This window comes from Coregonus lavaretus, assembly GCF_964263955.1.
Source record: "Coregonus lavaretus genome assembly, chromosome: 11".
In the NCBI taxonomy this organism is placed as follows: domain Eukaryota; kingdom Metazoa; phylum Chordata; class Actinopteri; order Salmoniformes; family Salmonidae; genus Coregonus; species Coregonus lavaretus.
Genome location: NC_139998.1, coordinates 45,416,595 through 45,426,160, shown reverse-complemented (window position 1 = coordinate 45,426,160; position 9,566 = coordinate 45,416,595).

The following is a 9,566-nucleotide window of genomic DNA, read 5'->3' as shown; positions in this document are numbered from 1 at the left end:
ATAACGTCTCTGTTAAAGGGAGGTCCGGTGCGCTTGCGGTGGTCAGCTGAGGCGGACAGGGCTTTTGGGAGACTGAAGGACCTGTTTGCCTCGGCGCCGGTGTTGGCGCATCCGGATCCCTCTTTACCGTTCCAAGTAGAGGTGGACGCGTCAGAGGCCGGGATAGGGGCCGTTCTTTCCCAGCGTTCTGGCACTCCACCTAAACTCCGTCCCTGTGCGTTTTACAGTAAGAAGCTCAGTCCGGCGGAGCGGAATTATGACGTAGGAGACAGGGAGCTGTTAGCCGTGGTACAGGCCCTAAAGGTGTGGCGGCATTGGCTCGAGGGGGCTCAACACCCTTTCCTCATTCTAACTGACCATCGTAACCTGGAGTACATCCGGGCAGCTAGGAGATTGAATCCTCGCCAGGCTCGCTGGACTATGTTTCTAGCCCGGTTTGTGTTTAAAATCACATACATCCCTGGGTCCCAGAACGGGAAGGCAGATGCTCTGTCTCGGCGATATGACACAGAGGAGAGGTCAGTTGAGTCCACGCCCATACTACCGGAGTCTTGTCTGGTTGCACCGGTGGTGTGGGAGGTTGATGGTGAGATCGAGCGGGCGTTACGCACCGACCCGAGTCCTCCACAGTGTCCTGTGGGTCGGACGTACGTTCCGCTCGAGGTACGCGATCGCCTCATTTGTTGGGCTCATACGTCCCCCTCCTCTGGCCATCCGGGTATCGGCCGGACAGTGCACTGCCTTAGCACGAAGTACTGGTGGCCAACGTTAGCTAGGGATGTGAGGATTTATGTCTCCTCCTGTTCGGTGTGTGCCCAGTGTAAGGCGCCCAGACATTTGCCCAGGGGTAAGTTACAACCCCTGCCTATTCCACAACGACCCTGGTCCCACCTCTCGGTGGATTTTGTCACCGACCTTCCCCCCTCACAGGGGAATACTACCATCCTGGTCGTTGTGGATCGGTTCTCTAAGGCCTGTCGTCTCCTTCCCATGCCGGGTCTACCCACTGCCCTACAGACCGCAGAGGCTCTGTTCACCCATGTCTTCCGGCATTACGGGGTACCCGAGGATATAGTGTCTGACCGAGGCCCCCAGTTCACCTCTAGAGTGTGGAGAGCATTTATGGAACGGTTGGGGGTTTCGGTAAGCCTTACCTCGGGTTACCACCCGGAGAGTAATGGGCAGGTTGAACGGGTCAACCAGGATGTGGGCAGGTTTCTGAGGTCATACTGTCAGGGCCGGCCGGAGGAGTGGGCGAGATATGTGCCCTGGGCCGAGATGGCACAGAACTCTCTTCGCCACTCCTCCACCCAACTAACCCCTTTTCAGTGTGTATTAGGGTACCAGCCGGTTCTGGCACCATGGCATGAGAGCCAGATCGAGGCCCCCGCTGTGGATGAGTGGGTGCGGCGCTCGGAGGAGACGTGGGACGCTGCACACGTCCATCTGCAGCGTGCCATACGTCGACAGAAGACGAGCGCCGACCTACACCGCAGTGAGGGGCCAGTATACACACCTGGAGATCGAGTCTGGCTCTCAACCAGAAACCTGCCCCTCCGCCTGCCCTGCCGGAAGCTGGGTCGGCGGTTTGTGGGGCCGTTTAAAGTCCTGAGGAGATTGAACGAGGTGAGTTATAGGTTAGAACTACCTGTTGATTACAAAAATATTAACCCCTCGTTCCATGTGTCTCTCCTCAGGCCGGTGGTAGCTGGTCCACTCCAGGACTTTGAGATTGAGGAGACTCCTCCGCCCCCGTTGGACATCGAGGGGGCTCCGGCGTACACCGTGAGGTCCATCCTGGATTCTAGACGCCGGATGGGGGGTCTTCAATATCTCGTGGAGTGGGAGGGGTACGGTCCGGAGGAGCGGTGCTGGGTGCCAAGGAGGGACGTATTGGACCAGTCCCTACTGACCGATTTCCATCGGGGTCATCCTGCGCGCCCTGCTCCGCGTCGTCCGGGTCGTCCCCGAGCTCCGGGTCGGCGCACGGCTGGAGCCGCGCGTCAAGGGGGGGGTACTGTCACGGTTTCGGCCGAGGCTGCTCCTCTTCCTTGTTCGGGCAGGCTTCGGCGGTCGTCGTCTCCGGAGTACTAGCTGCCACCGTTCTATGTTTCATGTTCATTTGGTTTTGTCTGTTCATAACACCTGTCCCTTATTTTGTGTCTTAATTGTTTCCCTATTTAGTTTCGTGTGTTTGGGTCAGGTGTTATGCGTGATTGTTTTGTTGTCAGCTGTTGCTCGATATATTTGAGTCTCTCGTATGTGTTACGAGAGTTCGCACTGCGTGCGCTTTTTCTTGTTTTCTCCGCACAGTGTTTTGTGCGTAATCTGTTTGCGCCACCCGGTTGGGTTGACGTTTATTGTCGTGTCAGACTTGACTAAAGTTCTGTTAAAGTCCTCCTGGTTTCCTGCGCTTGATTCCTTCCTCATCTACACACACCACTCTGACACACATTTTGACTTGCAATGAGTGGTACCGTTTAAAAAGTGATGTGTCTAGGCCTTCTGGAAGCCAATAGTGAGCACTAGTCTAGTTTTCCCATGCTTTTGTGTGTGACAATGGCGGCGATTGTAGCAGGTGTTCTCGAGGAGGATGTGTTGGCTAATGTGTTAGCATCGCCCTTTTCAAGACTAACTTTCAACGAGAAGTTACATTTTGTGCAGGGGGGAGGCCAACAATGCCAGCACTGCCATGATTGGTACTACGAGAAAAGAGCTTTGAAAGGAATTTTAAAGCTAACAATTATGCACGTTATCTGTGGAAGGGTGTGAGCAAACCAAGAATCTGTACTGCTGGGATTGTCTAATCTTCAGCACCGACAAAACGTCAACCTGGGCCAGTACTGGTTGGTTTCAAAGACCTATCCAGTTTTACGAAGTCAGCTCTGCGCCACCAAGACTCAACTTCACACCTGCGAGCTACTGTGAGTTCAAAAACATTTGGGGACACGAGTAGACCTTCAGCTTAACGAGCAGCAGTGCAGAGAGACTCTCACAACGATAAAATACTGCATTCTCAAGTCTCGAAGAAAGCTATGGGCCCAACTTTGATCTGCCACGTCTCAAAACTGAACTCGCACAGTGATATACTCCTTGTCTGATTTCGAGTGTAGGAGCCCGGCCGACCTTCTCCACTTTCTCTGGCAGAAGAGGCTGAATGATAGAATGTACCAACTACATCTGCTTACCTGTCTAGTCTTAACCATTACTGTGTCCACTGCCTCAGATGAAAGGACATTCTCCGCCCTGAAACAGCTTAAGACTTACTCCAGGAACACCACTGTACAGGCCTGACTGTCAGCCTTTGGTTTGATCTCAATTGAGAAAGTAGGCTACTTCTCGGATATAAAATCTAAGGACAAACTACAGTGGGGAAAAAAAGTATTTAGTCAGCCACCAATTGTGCAAGTTCTCCCACTTAAAAAGATGAGAGAGGCCTGTAATTTTCATCATAGGTACACGTCAACTATGACAGACAAAATGAGAAATAAAAATCCAGAAAATCACATTGTAGGATTTTTAATGAATTTATTTGCAAATTATGGTGGAAAATAAGTATTTGGTCAATAACAAAAGTTTCTCAATACTTTGTTATATACGCTTTGTTGGCAATGACACAGGTCAAACATTTTATGTAAGTCTTCACAAGGTTTTCACACACAGTTGCTGGTATTTTGGCCCATTCCTCCATGCAGATCTCCTCTAGAGCAGTGATGTTTTGGGGCTGTCGCTGGGCAACACGGACTTTCAACTCCCTCCAAAGATTTTCTATGGGGTTGAGATCTGGAGACTGGCTAGGCCACTCCAGGACCTTGAAATGCTTCTTACGAAGCCACTCCTTCGTTGCCCGGGCGGTGTGTTTGGGATCATTGTCATGCTGAAAGACCCAGCCACGTTTCATCTTCAATGCCCTTGCTGATGGAACGTTTTCACTCAAAATCTCACGATACATGGCCCCATTCATTCTTTCCTTTACACGGATCAGTCGACCTGGTCCCTTTGCAGAAAAACAGCCCCAAAGCATGATGTTTCCACCCCCATGCTTCACAGTAGGTATGGTGTTCTTTGGATGCAACTCAGCATTCTTTGTCCTCCAAACACGACGAGTTGAGTTTTTACCAAAAAGTTATATTTTGGTTTCATCTGACCATATGACATTCTCCCAATCCTCTTCTGGATCATCCAAATGCACTCTAGCAACCTTCAGACAGGCCTGGACATGTACTGGCTTAAGCAGGGTGACACGTCTTGCACTGCAGGATTTGAGTCCCTGGCGGCGTAGTGTGTTACTGATGGTAGGCTTTGTTACTTTGGTCCCAGCTCTCTGCAGGTCATTCACTAGGTCCCCCTGTGTGGTTCTGGGATTTTTGCTCACCGTTCTTGTGATCATTTTGACCCCACGGGGTGAGATCTTGCGTGGAGCCCCAGATCGAGGGAGATTATCAGTGGTCTTGTATGTCTTCCATTTCCTAATAATTGCTCCCACAGTTGATTTCTTCAAACCAAGCTGCTTACCTATTGCAGATTCAGTCTTCCCAGCCTGGTGCAGGTCTACAATTTTGTTTCTGGTGTCCTTTGACAGCTCTTTGGTCTTGGCCATAGTGGAGTTTGGAGTGTGACTGTTTGAGGTTGTGGACAGGTGTCTTTTATACTGATAACAAGTTCAAACAGGTGCCATTAATACAGGTAACGAGTGGAGGACAGAGGAGCCTCTTAAAGAAGAAGTTACAGGTCTGTGAGAGCCAGAAATCTTGCTTGTTTGTAGGTGACCAAATACTTATTTTCCACCATAATTTGCAAATAAATTCATGTGATTTTCTCAATTTGTCTGTCATAGTTGACGTGTACCTATGATGAAAATTACAGGCCTCTCTCATCTTTTTAAGTGGGAGAACTTGCACAATTGGTGGCTGACTAAATACTTTTTTCCCCCACTGTATATGACCCTGCCATTGTCCATTTCATAAAGAAGAACTGGAGGATGGACTTCATTTTCAAATGATCATCATCTGGTGAGTGTCATTTTTTTTTTATTGCAGTTGGCTTGCTGTTGCTATTAAGCTTTTTGATGTGTGAAACGTTGTTGCATTGAAACTTTAGATCACCAGTTATTTTGTGTGCTGAACTAGATAAAATATGTTTGCAGTGGGAAGTAATAGCTGGCTTGTTCATTTCATGTTGGAACTACTAAATGGTTGTTTTTCTATTGTTATGATTGGGGTCTACTGGCTTATTATTTATTTTTGAGTGAATGGGCTGCTTATTCTTTAACATTATTTGATGCTGTGTGTGACTGCTGTTACTCTCTTTCAGCATTCTGAAATAGCGGAGGCAGCGCTTCTGTTTTCTTTGCTCTGATTCGCAGTAACTGTCCTGAATCAATAGTTAGTCCTATGTGTGGTTGAATTTATCCAATTTATCTGTTTCTGTGAAACGATGTATGACTTTTCAACCTCATATCACGGTGGTGAATGAATGGATTTATACGAGTTATAGAGTAGCCTAAACAACGCAATTATCACAAGTTGTAATATGGCTTTTTTTCCTGGCTTGGTTCCCCCTTGATTTACACACACTGCTACTGTTGCTGTGTCACTGTTGTGTCCGTGTGCTGTCTTTGTGTGAGCTGCAGCCCAAAGCACGGCTCAGGTCTGTTTTAATCAAAAAGCATTGCTTCTCCTGCAATAGAGTCTGCACTAGAATGGTCTGACTACACCATATAATGTTGGGCACATTAAGTTATGCTCTGTTTCTGTTATTTTGTAGAGTTTTTTATTTGATTTGACGTATTGGAAAATAAATTCCCAACTGAAGGCTTAGATTCAATAGCCACGGTTTGCCACTGTCTCCAGGAGTGATAAGTATAATTTTTGTCTTAATCTGTTGTTGTCTAGTACTGTCTTTTTGCTAGCTAGGGCCATCTACTTTAAGTACTGCCTGTCTTCCCAGTAGCTTACTTGGTGTGTGAACTGTTAACTACTCATAAATAAATACTCATAACTTGCAGATGATTGTTGACACATCAATCAGGATTAAGAGGCAGGGTTGTATTGTAGGGGGAGTGGTTTCTCTTCTCCTAGGCAATCAGCAATTAGTACGGGGAGGTGTGCTCTTCACCTCTGCAAGGCATTTAGCAATTAGTATTAGTACTTAAGTCTCCCCTGTTTTCTCAGCGGCGGCTGTGTCAGGTGGCTGTGTCAACAAAACGAAGGAGCTGATCGTGGACTTCAGGAGACAGCAGAGGGAGCACTGTTGGAGCTAGGAACACAAGCATTTTGCTACACCCGCAATAACATCTGCTAAATATGTGTATGCGGCCAATAACATTTTATTTGAGGTGGTCTCGTCCCACAACTAAGACTGTTCTGCCGAGTTGTTCGAGGAAGGAAAGAGTGGAAGGCTCCACACCACTCTCACCTAAGTATCTTACCTAGTTATTTTCAGATGACCTCATTTTGCTCTATTGTAGCTTTGGCAACTATATGTGTGTTTTCTATACCTGTTCACTCCTCTCCCTGTAGGCTTTAAAGACGCTCCCCACCCCTTAGCTGCAACCCTTCTAATTTAGTGTACCCTGCGTGCAACAGCCCATGTGGAATTCCTGGTCTCTGGCAGCGTTTGGAACTGCCGATTTGCAGTCAAGAACGCAGAGTTAATCTCAGCCTTAAATCCCTTGACTTTTTGGCCCTGACGGAGACATGGATCACCCCAGAGAAGACTCCTACTCCAGTCTCTCTCTCTTCATCTGACTACGTTTTCTCTCATAGTCCGAGAGCATCTGGTCATCGAGGTGGTGGCACAGGGCTACTAATTTCTATTATGTGGAGATTTTCTATTTTCTCCCACTCACCTGTCCATCTCATAATTTGAATTCCATGCTGTCACTGTCACATGTCTACTCAAGCTTAACATTGTTGTCATCTACCACCCACCAGGTGCACTTAGAGTTTGACACCTTGATAAGCTCAGTTCCTGAAGAATGGCTCACCGCGTGTCATACTTGGTGACTTCAACCACCCGACGTCTGCCTTCGATTACTTTCTTTCCAACTCTCTCTTTCCCCTCCTTGTTTCTTTTGACCTCACCCATTCCCAGTCACCTCTCACTCACAAGGCAGGCAATATGCTTGACCTCATCTTTACTAGAGGCTGTTCACTTACTAATCTCACCGCAAACCCCCTCTAGGTCTCTGATCACTACTTTGTTTCCTTTTCTGCCTCCCTCTCCTCCGACCCTACCCACTCAGCTCCTACCCAGATCAGGTCATGCGCCGTCGCAATCTTTGCTCTCTCTCTCCCACTACTCTCTCCTCTTCTATCCTATCATCTCTCCCTTCTGCTAAATCCTTCTCCCTCCTGTCTCCTGATTCTGCCTCTTCGACCCTACTCTCCTCCCTTTCCACATCCTATGACTCACACTGCCCCCTTTCCTCCCGGCCGGCTCGACCCTCCCCTCCTCCATGGCTGAGTAACTAATTGCGAGCTTGCAGAACATGGCTGCATGGGCAGCTGAGTGAAAATGGAGGAAAACTAAACTTCCGGAGGACCGATCATCCTTTCACTCCCTCCTCTCTACCTTCTCTTCCTATGTGGAATGGAGACAATAAGGGCAGGCATCTATTCCAAGTACAGAGAAAAGTCGGGGAGGGGAGGACAGCAGGAAGAGACAGAAGAGGGGAGGCTATTTTTACAAGATTAAGGGTGGGACACAGCCAGTTGAATAAGACTTTAAATGTGATAGGAAAGCATCCAACAGGAAGGCGTGATTATTGCCAGACTAACAGAGATAGTGGAGTATGTACTGATACCGTGTGGGCCAGTGGAGGCTGGTGGGAGGAGCTATAGAAGGACAGGCTCATTGTAATCGCTCGATTGGAATTAATGGAACGGAGTCAAAAATGTGGTTTCCATATATGGGATGTGTTTAATACCGTTCCATTAATTCCATTCCAGCCATTACAATGAGCCCGTCCTCCTATAGCTCCTCTCACCAGCCTCCACTGGTGTGGACAGTATGAGAGGGAAACAGAGAGGCTGAGATCCAGTATGAGGGAGAAGGGGATACAGGAAATGTTTGAAGAGTATACTGAGTAGAACGTCATTAGATACAGTCTCAAAGATTGGATTTTCTAAGAGTAATGGGGCTGGCAGGTAGGATTTAGTTTCTCCCTGTCTCTGGCCCACACTCCAGTACAGTAGGTGGCAGTAATGCACCATAACGTTGGATGCCAACCACCGATAAACCCCACCGAAGAAGAAGATATGGCCAATTCAATTGTTTGAACATGATTTAGAAAGAAACACACCTGTCTACTGTATGTAAGGTCCCACAGTTGACAGTGCATGTCAGAGACGAAACTATACCATGAAGTCCAAGGAACTGTCCGTAGATCTCAGAGATAGAATTGTGATGAGGCATATATCTGGGGAAGGGTATAAAACAATTTTGAGTGTTAACATTTTTCAAGAGCCCAGGGGCTCCATCATTGGGAAATTGAAAAAAATGGAACTACCCAGACTCTGCCTATAGCTGGCCATCTGACCAAATTGAGCAACTGGGCAAGAAGGGAGGTGACCACTGACAGAACTACAGAGTTCCTTGGCTGAGATGGGAGAACCTGTCAGAAGGACAACAGTCTCTACAGCAATTCCCCAATCTGGACTTTATGGGAGTGGCCAGACTGAAGCCACTGCTGAGAAAAAGGCACATGGCAGCATGCTTGGAGTTTACCAAAAGGCACGTGAAAGACTGAGATCACAAGGCAAAAGATGATGTGGTCTGATGAGACAAAAATGTGGCCTGAATGCAACGCGCTATGTCTGGCACAGCTCATTACCTGTCTTACATCATCCCTACCGTGAAGCATGGTGGTGGCAGCATCATGCTATGGGGATGTTTTTCAGTGACAGGGACTGACAGACTGGTAAGGAAAGAGGGAACAATGAATGGAGCCAAACACAGGTAAATCCTTGATGAGAAACTGCTTCAGAGTGTAAACGACCTTAGACTGGGGAGAAGATTTACATTTCAACAGGACAATGACCCCAAGCATACAGCCAAAGCAACGCTGGAATGGCTTCAGAACAAGAATGTGAGAGTCCATGAGTGGCCCAGCCAAAGCACAGACTTGAATCCCATTGAAAATCTGTGGAAAGACTTGAAGATTGCTGTTCACTGTCGATCCCCATCTAACTTAACAGAGAAAATCTGTGAGGGAGAAAATCCCCAAATCCAGATGTGCAAAGCTGATACTATGGGTGATTTTCTAGTACATATGTTATGAAATGATAAGGGCAAAATAGAATAAACATGATTGACACTTTGTAATCCAGATGCATGCCTGGATAGCGACTATAGTCAATACATTGTGTAACTGTCCTTTAACGTATATATGTATATTATTTTTTGGGAAAGTGTCAGAGTCACGGCACCAATATAATGAGATAAGAGGCAAAGGCCCTGTCTAGAGAAACGACACGTAGACCTTGAAAGTAAACAGTGCGTGGCACTTGGACTTTGAAAGCTAAAGGAGGCTTGGCAGGAGTAACTATGTACAGTTGAAGTCA